The sequence below is a fragment of the Bidens hawaiensis genome, unplaced genomic scaffold (genome assembly GCF_021521415.1).
Source record: "Bidens hawaiensis isolate Kalapana, Puna unplaced genomic scaffold, B.hawaiensis_p1.1 tig00014826_1, whole genome shotgun sequence".
Lineage (NCBI taxonomy): Eukaryota > Viridiplantae > Streptophyta > Magnoliopsida > Asterales > Asteraceae > Bidens > Bidens hawaiensis.
The window spans coordinates 128,995-141,803 of NW_027492308.1; the positions used below are offsets into that span (position 1 = coordinate 128,995).

Consider the following 12,809-nt stretch of genomic DNA (forward strand, 5'->3'; position numbering starts at 1 on the left):
TCGAAAGTTAACCGGCGATGGAGATGATAACCCAACAACAGAGAACATGTAAAGGAGAAATTAAGTTAGGGTTTAATGATGAAAGTGTTTACCAATAAATGAGATCTTATAACCCATTTGAGGGCTGTTAGGGTTTGGTAAGACCCATAACCTGTGGAAATTATTCTTTGATAATTAAGGTGTTATTTAACAAATAAATGAAATGTTATTACCCGTTTAAGGGTTATCCGGGTTTGGTGAGACCCATAACCCGCAGAAAGTATTGTTTGATTATGAAAGAATTTCACAAATAAATGAGATGTTATAACCCATTTAAAGACTATCCGGGTTTGGTGAGATCCATACTCGCAAATATGGGTCAAATGCATGAGAAGTCTCTATTTAGAAACTAAACAATCTAGTGGCTCTAGAGAATGAGGGGAACAACCTGAGAGTGACACGTAGGATTTCATGATAGCCAATTATATAGTTAATTAGATTAGATAGATTAGATTCATATATCAAATTTATCTAAAGATTAACATTATTATTTGTTAATCATTTAGTAAAGATTTAAGTTTATAAAACTTAGCCCGGTTAATAAAATGTTTTTAGGAAGTGACCATAGTTTTAATAAAAATCTTGTTTTTATAAATATTGGTATATTATTATGAGTTAGTTTGAAATATCTCTAATACCATAGCATATTCATGTTGTCAGATAAGTCTTGATCTATACTTGTCGATGTCGGTTATTATTGCCAGAGCTTTGTAGACTTGAATTATATGATAGTTGTCGTACTTGAACTTTGTTGATCTTTTTAACTTGTGATGATTGTTTAAGTGCACAAGAACATGTATTTTATATTTAATAAAAAAATAATAACACAGATAACATAATCTCAATCGTAATCAAAACTATAGATTATTATGTCTAAATGATGTTTAAAATTGTTTTTAATTTTTAAATGAGATGTAAAAATGATCAGTGGAGGGGTGTTCACACTTTGGTTTTTACAGTTTTTAGGTCAAACCGTAACCAAACCATTAGTGACGGTTTTTTATCTTCAAAAACCGAAACTGAACAATTGAAAATTAAAACCGAACTTAACCACCGTTACTAACGGTTTGGTTTCACGGTTTAAGCTCATTAGTATTTTTATATAAAATCAATTGTCAACTAGCTGCCATAACATTACATCTATCTTTTTATTTGAATCAAACAAGAAAAAAAACAATAATAGTGTAATGACTAATTATAAATCTTGAAGTAACCACAATGTATACACATGCAAAGCTAAAATAGATATTGCCAAATTTTATCCCAGTACATTCCAAATAAACTACTAGCCTTAGATTTATTTTAGTTAAACTCATTATAAACAACAAGCAACTGAATATAAAACATATATAAAAAACTAAAATATATATGGTCAAATCTAATGGTCCAGTCCGGTTTTATACGGCTGGTTTATAATATAAACCGTAAATCAAACTGTTTGTTGCGGTTTAAAAATTCTAAAACCGTATACCAAACCGCTTGATACTTACAGGACTTTGAATTATAAAAAATCAAGTATACAATAGCAATCGAAAAGAAAATTTGTTTTATTTTTATTTTTGAGTTGAATGGTTAATATAATTGTGGCTACTATATACGTAACTTAGTAGGCCTAAACAACATATATGAACTCTAACCCAAATTGTTGAGAGATGTAGAAGTCAATTAACACCTTAGAAAAACAAAGACTAAGAACATGTGTAGTCATAAAGTTCCACATCCAGAGGTTATGAGTCACGTGGCGCCCAGTCAGAGTTATGGTTTTATACAAAAACAGGCTGTAGTCATAACTCTCCACATCCAGGGGTTATGCGCCACGTGGCGCCCAGTCACTTTTACAGTTTTTGTTTTTTGTTTTTAATTTTTAATAAGAATAATCAAATAACAATAATATTTTATTAAATAAATATTACAAGAAAATAAAAAAAAAACTATTCGTCGTTGTTGTCGTCGTCGTTTTCGCCCTCTTCGTCGTCGTCCTCGTCGTCGTTTTCATCATCTTCGCCATCGTCGTCGTCGTCTTCATCATCGTCTTCATTGTTACCCGTAACGGAACTCATATACTGTGTCGCGAGCATAATCGCACTCGTAACCGCCTGTTCCTCCTCCACGTCCTCGGCTTGTTGGTCGGGCCCGAAAAACTGTTTATATATAGATGGAGGATCCATATATAGTAAATTTTGTGTAAAGGAATTATAGAGTTGTAGAGTTAAAAGAGAAGTTTTATAAATTTGATGAGTTTTGATTGGGAATTAATTGGTTTAATATATAAAGAAATATAATTTTTTTTATTCTCAACGGTTAACGGTAATATTTTTTTGATTTGTGTGCTATTTGTGCGTTTTGTATACAACGCACCAAAAAAACAACATCACATAACGCAGGGGGGCGGTGTACCCCCCGCGTTTTCAACCCATAACGCAAACATAACGTTTGCAGTACACATGGTCTAACCTCCAAACAAGTGAACAACGCACGACAATCAGTATTGGGCCTTGTAGAAGAGAAGCAGGTTTGAAGGCAATGAAAAGGGATAAAAAAGGAATTAAACACTTGGTAGGGAGTTGCGAAACTAGTGTTGTTTGTTGTTACCGGCGAACCGCCAGATGATGCTGCCTTGCTGGTTGATAGGAAACGGCTGGTTGTTGTCGTCTCCTAGAGAAGTAGAAAATAATAGAAGCTGCTAACCATTATCACACAGTACGAACAAACTAAACACGCATACAATGACATATATGTACAAAATTTTTTTGTAGACTTATATGTACAAAACAAATAAATGTTTTAACTATCCATGTGAAAAGATAACTTTGATGGTTAGTATTTATGAATAGTAACTTTTGTGAATTAACTAACTTGCTTTTTAATACATATATAACTAATAACACAAATTGCATAAATTCAATCATCATCAAAACTTTGGATCATTAAGAAAACTTTAAACATTGATATCCTAACAAGAATGAATAGTGAGTCTCTATGTCTAGAGATAGCGTCTCTAAAATTTTCCTTTTATTTTAGAGAATGAGATGAGGGAATAATTTAGGTAGTTTTTAACTATTCTTTATTACTCTAATTTTAAAGAATTAAGTATAATAAAGCTTCCAACGTGAGTGCTCCAATTAGAATGTATCCAAATTGTGTTTTAAGTAAAAAAGCTCACTCGTTGAAAGCTCACATCGCATCAAACAAACAAGACATTAAACTATATGCACATCACTCTACATGTGTAACCAACCAATGAACAACCCAAGTTTTTCAGTTAGTCTTGCTTTTTCATGAGCCACATACACACCTATCCCATCTAGATAAAACTTATGTGGTTGCGAATTTTATTAATGCAACATAAAACAGGTTTTCATCTTATTGTCCCACTTCATATGAGCAAATATGGAGGAGACAGGAAGGTAAATTTAATCTTTTTTCATAAAATAGCTAAGCTCAAAAGGCTTGAAGAAATAACTTTTTTGGTTCATTTTAAAATTTCAGATGCGCAGTTGTGACAGGAGGAAATAAAGGAATTTGATTTGAAGTATGTCAGCAACTAGCTTTAAACGGTGTCGAAGTCATATTAAAGGCTAGAAACGAGAGTCGAGGGGTTCAAGCTGTAGAAAAACTCAACGCTTCTGGCATCCTGAATGTTGTTTTTCATCAGCTTGACATAGAAGATTCAACAAGCATAGCAAATTTGATAAAATTCATTGAAACACGCTTCAAAAAACTCGATATCTTGGTAAGTAAAACCTCATACATGGACATGTGAACTAGCTCTCTTTTTATCTTAACCATGAATCATGTTTTTTCACTATTACACATGAACTTAATAGAATCCGTTTACAAAAATAATAGAACCTGAAAAATCCAACCAGGCTACTTTGGAAAGGTGACAATCCAATTGCATAACTTGGTGTCTTAATTACTATAAAAGATATCAACACCCATGTGTTGTTGTGACATATAAGAAGATTCACAATTAATCTTAGGTTTAGTAAATTAAACTACAAAATAAAGATATTGAACAATACTCTTGTTTAAATAATCTCCTTTTCTTTAATTTATAGAAGTTATGCATCTTGTATACTCGTCAACATATATACAATGCATTTTTAATTTAAAGAAGTTATAAATCTTGTATACAGGTCAACAATGCAGCTATAAACAGAGTTGTTTTTGTTGATGAGAAAAAAAATTTAAAGACAAAGGAGGATATGTAACTATTTCTCTCTATACAATTCTTTAAATAGTCATCCTTTTTTTCGCTCATCTTGTTTCTCCCCAAACTTGTTACATTGTTATATAATGTTAATTTGATATAACTAGATGCAAGTGACCGATGAGAGTGTAGGCCTTGTAAGAGCCTTTATGGAGGAACCTTATGATTTGGGAGAAGAATGTTTGAACATAAATTATTATGGAACCAAAAGAGTTACAGATGCACTTGTTTCTCTTCTTCAACTCTCTAAATCACCAAGAATTGTGAATGTTAGCTCTGCTTATGGTGACTTTCATGTAAGTTCATTAATCACATATGTCCATTTTAAAATGTTGAAATTTTTACTTACAAGTTCTTTTTTGTTTTAGTGGTTTCATAATGAAGAGTTGAAACAAGAGTTGCATGATAACGAGAACTTAACCGAGGAAAGAATAAATGAGATCATTCAATGGTTTTTAAGGATGGCAAGTTGAGGGAGAATGGATGGCCTTTAACAGCTTCTGCTTACAAAGTTTCGAAAGTAGCTATTAATGCTTACACAAGATTAATGGCACGAAAGTTTCAAAATATTCTTGTGAATGCCGTGCATCCCGGATATGTGGTAACAGATATGACATATCAGACAGGATTCCTTACTGTAGAAGAAGGTGCTAAACCTGTGGTATTGGCTGCTTTGTTGCCGGACGATGGACCTTCTGGTGCCTACTTCGATAGAATGGAAATAGCTCCATTCACATTAGAAGAAAAGCCAATCATGTAAAAATTTGAATTTTTGGTTTTAGTTATAAGTAAGGGGTCTCATTTGATACTGTAAGCTTTATCGTTATCTTATTCTCCTTGAGAGGTACTTGATAGTTGTGATATTATTGGGGTATGTTTATTTTTTTGAGTATTGTGTGCATGTAGGGTTGCCCAATCATTTTCCCATCCCTCTTATATTTACGGTAATTGACTTGATACATTTCATGGATTAGATCGTTTATGTTATCTTCCCCAATTCCTATTTTGACGGCTTTCATTTTAGATGCAAAACTACCTCGCTAATACATTTTGTAAATGAAATCAAACTTGCAAATGCAAAAGGGGTAAAAAAAAAAAAATAAACTGATTTCATAACGATTTCAAATTTGTTCATTTTTTACATTCTAAATGAAAGCCTTCAATCACTTTCGATGATTGATTGGGTTTTAGTGGTCAATTTCATCTTAATTGGTTCATTTAGGATTTATGTTAGTTTAATGTAGGGCTACTGGCTCTTTTCCATTTTATTCCCATCTCTATGGGTTGAACATAGCATGTTAGATCCGAATCCGGTCTCATACCGACATCCAGGTCGGACGCGAACCAACACTCGTTTAACTCTAGTTTCTCCATAGCTAGAGTTAGGGGAGGAATTAATCAATAATTCTTGTTCGGTTAGTTTCAGTTTTAAAAGGATCTTTTACTGTAATTTCCCAGATTTGTGTTGGGATATAATCCCTCTATCCTGGAAGTGAAGAATGTCATCTGGTCACGTGGGAGAAGTAAAGTCGTCGAGTCCAAATAGGTTTTCATTTGCGTTTTTTAAAAGATACAATGATTTAACGAATGAAGACATTAATTATGGCCTTTGTTAAGAAACTCATATTTTATTACATAGATTCCTAAATTAGCTAGTCTAACGCTGGTGATAGAGTTTAGACCGATTAACTTGATTGGTTTTCAGTACAAAGTCATTTCAAATTTATTGGCAAATAGATTGATGTAGTTTGTTAGGTTGTTGTTAGCATGGATCAATATGCTTTTATCAAAGATTAACTGATCTAGGATAGACCTCTCATTATTGATGAGATGATTGATTGCAAAGAGGAAGAAACAACTTTTATTAAAGACAGAATTTTGGAAGACGTGATTCTCTTAGTTGTGATTATCTAGAAAAGAGATGGAGTTGTTTTGGGATCAATTAGAAACATATGATTAGGGTGTATTTGGTGTCTTCCAACTAGTTTGTTCTAATGAATGGTAGTCCTTCATGTGAGTATTAACTGGAGAGAGACTTCAAACAAGGTGACATGTTGCTTTCCCATATATTAAAGTAAAATGTTTAATTATTGGAGTAAAGGTAGGTAAGGAAAATTTTATCTGTTTCACCCGAGTTATGTTGACGATGCTTTGATTACAGGGGAATGACGTCTTAAGAATATTTCAACATTGTGAGAGCACTTAATTTTTTTAGTGGTTTTATTTACATTATTTTTAGTTCCTACATTTAAATCAAATATAAAATTTGAAATAGTAGCTATTATAACAATATAACATAGGGAAAAGTTAAAATGCAAAGGGAGATAAAAATTAGAAGTGTGAGAAGAATTTATGGTAAACAAAAGTTTCTTAAAACAAAATTCATCAAAATAATAAAAAAATCATAACTCAAAATATAAATAAAAAAGAAAAAACTAGAACGTGTTCCACGTCATTTCCGTTAAAAAAATAATTGATGAAAATACATTGTGTCGTCGAGAAAAAAGACACATTGATGAAAATAAACAAAAAACACAATAATGAATAAAAAGGACACGATATATCGCAAAATATAACGCAATTCCGAACAAAATATAACACAATATTGAGTAATATAATACAATATCTAGACAATTAATGATGAAAATAAACAAAAAACACAATTACAAAATAACAAAAAAAAATATAACCCCAACTAAGAGAATCATACGTCTTTTCAAAGTTGATTTCAAATTATGAAAGTTGTTTCTTCCTCTTTACAATCAATCAAATCATTAATAATGAGAGGTTTATCCTAGATCTATCGATCTTTGATAAAAGCATATTGTTCCATGCCAACAACAACCTAACAACCTAACATTATATTCTTACAACCCATAGTAGGCCCAACTTTATTTGCTTCCAAACCCAGTCAAACCCACCGCAAAAAGAGGGCATGTCTGGATTAATACCCAACAGATTCATTAATGTATCAGAGCCCAAAATCGGCCCATTTGAATTCAGTCCAATCAAATTAATTCCATTACCATAATTGGTAACCGACATACCTGAGCACGATTAACCTCTGAATATTGAGACTAATATATCCCCATGTCAGATTGACCTAGTCTTTGAGCCCAAGGTGCATCTAGACCCTGGGGCCTATCGACGAAACTTCAGACTCGCCTACCTACGCAACACTTTTCTGAGACGTAGAGCAGCCGTCAACTTTGCATTATCTGATCAAAGATTTTCTCGTACGATTTGAATCCAGGATATCCTCATCGTCTTCGTCAGAATCTTAGATCTTATTATTTACGAAGCCACTCCAATCGGAGACTGACAAATCCTCCCTGAACACAGTAGCCCATTCTTCCTACTCCTCCGTCACCCAGACAAGCAATGTCTGTAACATTCGTCAAATTCAGAAATCGAAACCTGACCCATTTAATTTTTTGGTTCGTTATTTATGGTAATATTATTTTTTTATATTACTTGGGTATTTTTAGTTCCATTTTCGGGCTTAATATTTAATTATGGCTTAAATTTGCACATTAGAAAGCCCATGGGCTAAACATGTCAATATACAAGAGTCAGTTTTCTTTTTCGTACTTAGGGGAGCACCCTTTCTTCTTCGCGTAGCTCAAAGGAGCATCAGATCAACAAACGTGTTTCCTTCGTTTAACTGTCGGTTTCGTTAATTTTGGAAGCCCAATTTCGTGTATCTTTCTTATGGAGCGATTGGAATATGATTTGGCATCATACCTAAGCATATTCCATTAATTCATTGAAGTAAGAACAATAAATGGTGCTAAGTTTGGTTGATTGTTGATTTCTTCCATTTTTAATCCAATATTCAATTAATTCATAACATTGACGAATCCTTTATCAATAAGCCAAGTTGAGCGTACATAAATGACCCTTTGTCTTCTACTAAATGTTTACTCCACCTTAACTTACCCTGAATTTCGTTCGTTGGTTGTTAGTTTCCAAGTTCTTGGAGGTTTGGCTTTCTATAGACAAAGCCTTTGACTTTTCGGTTTTTGCTCATTCCATTCATTTTCCAAGTAAGTGTTGAACATCAAAGTTGTTCATTTTTACATTCTAAACGAATTCCCTAAATCAAGTTCTATGGTTGATGGGGTTTCGGTGGTCAAGAGCCAGGGCCAGGCAGGGGGTGGGGGAGGGTCAACGAACCCTGGCCCTACACCCCGCTAGGCGCGGAATTTTAAAATATACGTCTATTTTTATGAAAAAAATATGTATATTTAATGTTTAAACTCAATTACATAACAACTAACTTGGTCTAGTGGCAAAAGGTATGACTTCCAACCAAAAGGTTGTTGGTTCTAGTCTTATTTGAGACATGCTTAATACTATTTTTATACACTGGCCTTTTACATAACCCAAATCGTAATCAAGTAAGCTCATATAATAATTAATTGTTTAAATCGAACAAAATACTCATTTTACTTAATGTTGGGAAGTAAATCCACATTCTTCACTTCAGCCACCACACAAAAAACTAACAAATCTGCATATTTAGGAGTAATGGAATTTGGTATGTAGATGATGTCATATGCAGATAAATTCTTCTCAACCCTATAGGCGTCTCTCCGTGTGTTGCGGGCCTTCCTATCGTGACATCCACAGAGTACCTATTATTGGTAGTCCCATGATAGATCGGAGCAACGCACACATATGAACTACTGAGCTGTTAAGATCTCATATCAATAACAAAGGTCTTCCTTCTACCAAACCTAGACAGATTTGCCTCCAATATCGTATTACCAAGATAAACCGATTTAGATGATCCTCTAGCATCAACGAATCCTTTAGATTTACAAGTCTAGCAAACCCAAAGGTGCTACCAAACTTTTTCTTGTTTTTGGCCAAGTAAACATCCACTAAATTGTCCAAGTTCTGAATATTGAACCAGATTCTCTTGGTAGTGTTGTCATGTGGTATAGTGGTGATATAGTAATTTGAAGTTGGAATTTTCAATTTTTGACCCTTGCAAATCCGGACTTAGGGCCTAGGCGTGTGACCAATTGTTGGTACATGTTTTGTAAATATATCAGAGTTTTAGCGGAAGTCTTATTTTTAAACATTAGTTTATTTGTAAACTTTTATTTAATATAATAAAATATTTGATTTATTAGAAAGCTTCTCGAATAATAGATATTCGAGGGTTTGGTTTATAAACCTTGTTTGATTTTATAAAACTTGTTTAAATATATTTGCAATATTTTAATAATTTAAAACTAAGCCATCTCTACCTTGCGATCTTCTTGAATTACTCTAATTCCTTGCTACATGTGCTTAACTTTATTTCCTGTAAGGTTGGGGAAAATACGTCAACGATATGCTGTTGAATCGTTGACTCTAAAAATATTTTATAAAATCTTTCTTTGAATGACAAGATAATTTTCTTGAACAATCTCAGTAGAAACGTCTTTTATTTCTGGGATTTGTACCACTTGCCATACACACACAAATTGCGGTTCTTCGAGAACTGACGCCCTTTCTGGAGAACTTTTATTATGATCTCTAGTCTGTGGCGACGTAGCCTTAATTGATAGACTAGATTGATTATGTTTGGATCCAGACACATATGCACTCGGTCTGAGTTTGTTTTTATTTTCTATCTTGTATTTTAATAGGGATCACGTAATCCCATAAATCTTTATTTGACTGTCTTTTTTTTAAGATAAACAACCCGTTTATCTTGATTGAAAAAGGTTTAACGTATTCACCTGTGACTGTCTGTTCTGAATGATGTGGTGATCTCGTTTGAAAACCTTTGTGAATGAATGAATGATTGACCTATAATAAAATAGGTTTATAAATACCCGGATCGTCTCTTAATCCGACTACAGACCTTTAATCTGGTTTTGATAGCTTTAAACCTTGATCGTCTTTTAATCCGACATGATTTCTTTCTCTTTATTTGCCAATCATCTATTATGTTTCTTCTTCAAGAAGAAATGTCTATGATATGTTTCTTCTTCAAGAAGAAACGTTATTTGTCTATTACCTTTGTATATAAAATCTTATGTTTCTTAATCATAAAGAAACACTATTTTTTAGTATACCTCTTGTAAGCTTATCTTTCTTACTCTTGAAGAATTATTATTTTATCTATATCCTCATGTATGTGAATACTTACATTTCTTAACTATGAAGAAATTATATTTTAGTTATTACCTTTGTTTATATATTTGTATTTTATAAAGAATTCTTATTTAATTGTTATCTTTTGATTTGATCAATGTCTAGGCTATACCCCTGACTAGGGTCTAAGCCTTTGGAATAATAATATTTTATTTGGGCAGAACCCCTACCTTGTTTGGCTTATTGTTTTCTAGACCCTCGGGCAGCACTTTGACGCTTGCACGTATATTTAGAATTTTCACACCCCGGCTTAGGGCCGAGGAGTATGACCACACGTTGGTACCTGTTTTGTAAATATATAAGAGTTTATGGTTTAATTTTAGCGGAAGACTTTAGGTTGAATATAATATTAATTTATTTTGAAAATTTACTCGGGAATTAAATACCCGAGTATCAGTTTACATATGTTTCATATTACAAGGATTTTAGTTATAAAAAACGGATCCATCTTGTACGCGCTTCTATATTCAAAAGACTCCAATCCTTGCTAGTGCTACTAATGCTTAATTACTTGCAATGGGTTGGAAAAATACGTCGGCTATATGCTGGTGAACACGTATGACTCGATAAAACATTTTGAATGACGATTATAATACAAATATAGTTTTCTTGACAACCTCAGCGGAAGTATTTCTACTTCCGGTATATGTACCACTGCCCTACACACACAACGGTATTCCCCGAGCCAAACGGCCCTGAACTGAGAACTGGTCATGACCGTTTAAGCTCGCGGCTTCATTGACTTTGATTGATTGATTTGAGCTTTAACAGTTATGTTTGGATCCATACACATGCGTATTCGGTCTGAGTTGATATTATTCTCTACTTTGTATTATAACGTTTTAGAGATTTCATTATCTCATGTAGACGTTGAATGACTCGTTAAGACAAACGCCCGTTCGTCTCATTGAGTATAAATATGTTTTGACTGATTAAAAAGGTTAACGTATTCACGTTATAAAAGGTTTGAACGTATTCACCTGTACCGTCGGTGTTGAAAACCTTGACTGATTGATTGAGTGATTGTGAATGATATTAACCTATACATAAAGAGGTTCGTATGAATGTTTTAAATGATGTTAAGCTATGATTGTAAGCTTAACCTTGAAATCGTTTATCTTTGATTGTGAATGAAAACACTTGTTTTATGTGACGTTTGATATAGCATGCTTTGGCCTAATAGGTTCTATCACGTTGGTAAGTTTCTCCAGGTAAGTAAACGGGTCCCTCGGTTGATTGGGATTTGTACGAATTACTTTTCCTTAGGCAAGAAACTTATTACTAGTGATATCCCGCTTCCAGTTACTACATGCGTGTCAAAATATATCTTTCGTTTAACATTACTTCATCAGGAAGTAACGTTTATGAAAACATAATTGTGATTGATTTGTAAAATACGATCAAGGTTAAAGGCCATAGCCTCGATTGATAGTCTAAGCAATAGTTCAAATAACTTAAACGTAACTCCTACCTCAATGAGGGTACTTAGATTGATAATAAAATAAGGCAGAATCTTGATTTACTCGCTTCTATGAGTGCTACTTGATTATAACTTCGTTTCTTGCACGAACTTCGAGAAAATGGCACGTCAGCTCGCTACGGCAATGGGGCACGCTTTCCAATGCTGTGTGTGTGTAAAGAGAGGTGTGTTTGGGATGAATGGAGCCCATGCCCATCACCCCCCTTTTATAGCCAAAATTGGACCCCATTGCGGTACGCGATGGGTTCCTTGTGCCCTATCGCGTATCGTGGCGCCGCAAAAAGACGCCGCCTTATGCGGTGGTAACACGCGGCCTGTCACAACGTGCCACGTGTTGACACGTTGTTGGAAACGTGTCCACTGACTCAGCAAGCCCATCGCGCTACGCGATGGGTTGATTGTTACCCCGTCTCGTACCGCAATGGGAGAAGAGTTTTAGAATTTACACTTTTGGTCCCTGTACTTTCTAAGTTACTATTTTTAAGCCTTAATTGTAAAGGGTAAAAGACGCGGTGTTACATCCTCCCCACCCTTTGAATAATCTCGTCCTCGAGATTTATTGAAATAGATAGGGGTACTTCTTCTTCATTTCTGACTCGAGTTCCCATGTGTACTCGGGCCCACGTCTTGAATCCCATTTAACTTTTATGAGTTTGAGTTGCTTGTGCTTGAGGAACTTGATCATACTATCTTCGATTTGAATTGGTTGTTCCACAAATTTAAGCTTCTCATTGATCTTAACATCTTTTAATGGCATAGCAAAAGTTTCATCGGCTAAACACTTGCGAAGATTGGATACGTGAAACACGTCGTGAATACCTTTCATTTCATCAGGTAATTCCAGTCAGTATGCAACTGGTCCAATTCTTTCGAGTATCTTGAATGGTCCGAAAAATCGTGGACTCAATTTTCCTTTCTTTCCAA

At 34.0% G+C, this 12,809-nt stretch overlaps 1 pseudogene across 1 annotated transcript; it reads left to right on the plus strand.

The window, feature by feature from the left end:
* Positions 1–3,429: 3,429 nt before the first annotated feature.
* On the plus strand, positions 3,430–5,139 carry LOC143547772 (salutaridine reductase-like; annotated as a pseudogene). The gene is made up of 5 exons (XR_013137841.1): positions 3,430–3,446; positions 3,529–3,772; positions 4,179–4,249; positions 4,360–4,548; positions 4,621–5,139. The product of XR_013137841.1 is annotated as a salutaridine reductase-like (transcript).
* The last annotated feature ends 7,670 nt before the right edge of the window (positions 5,140–12,809 follow it).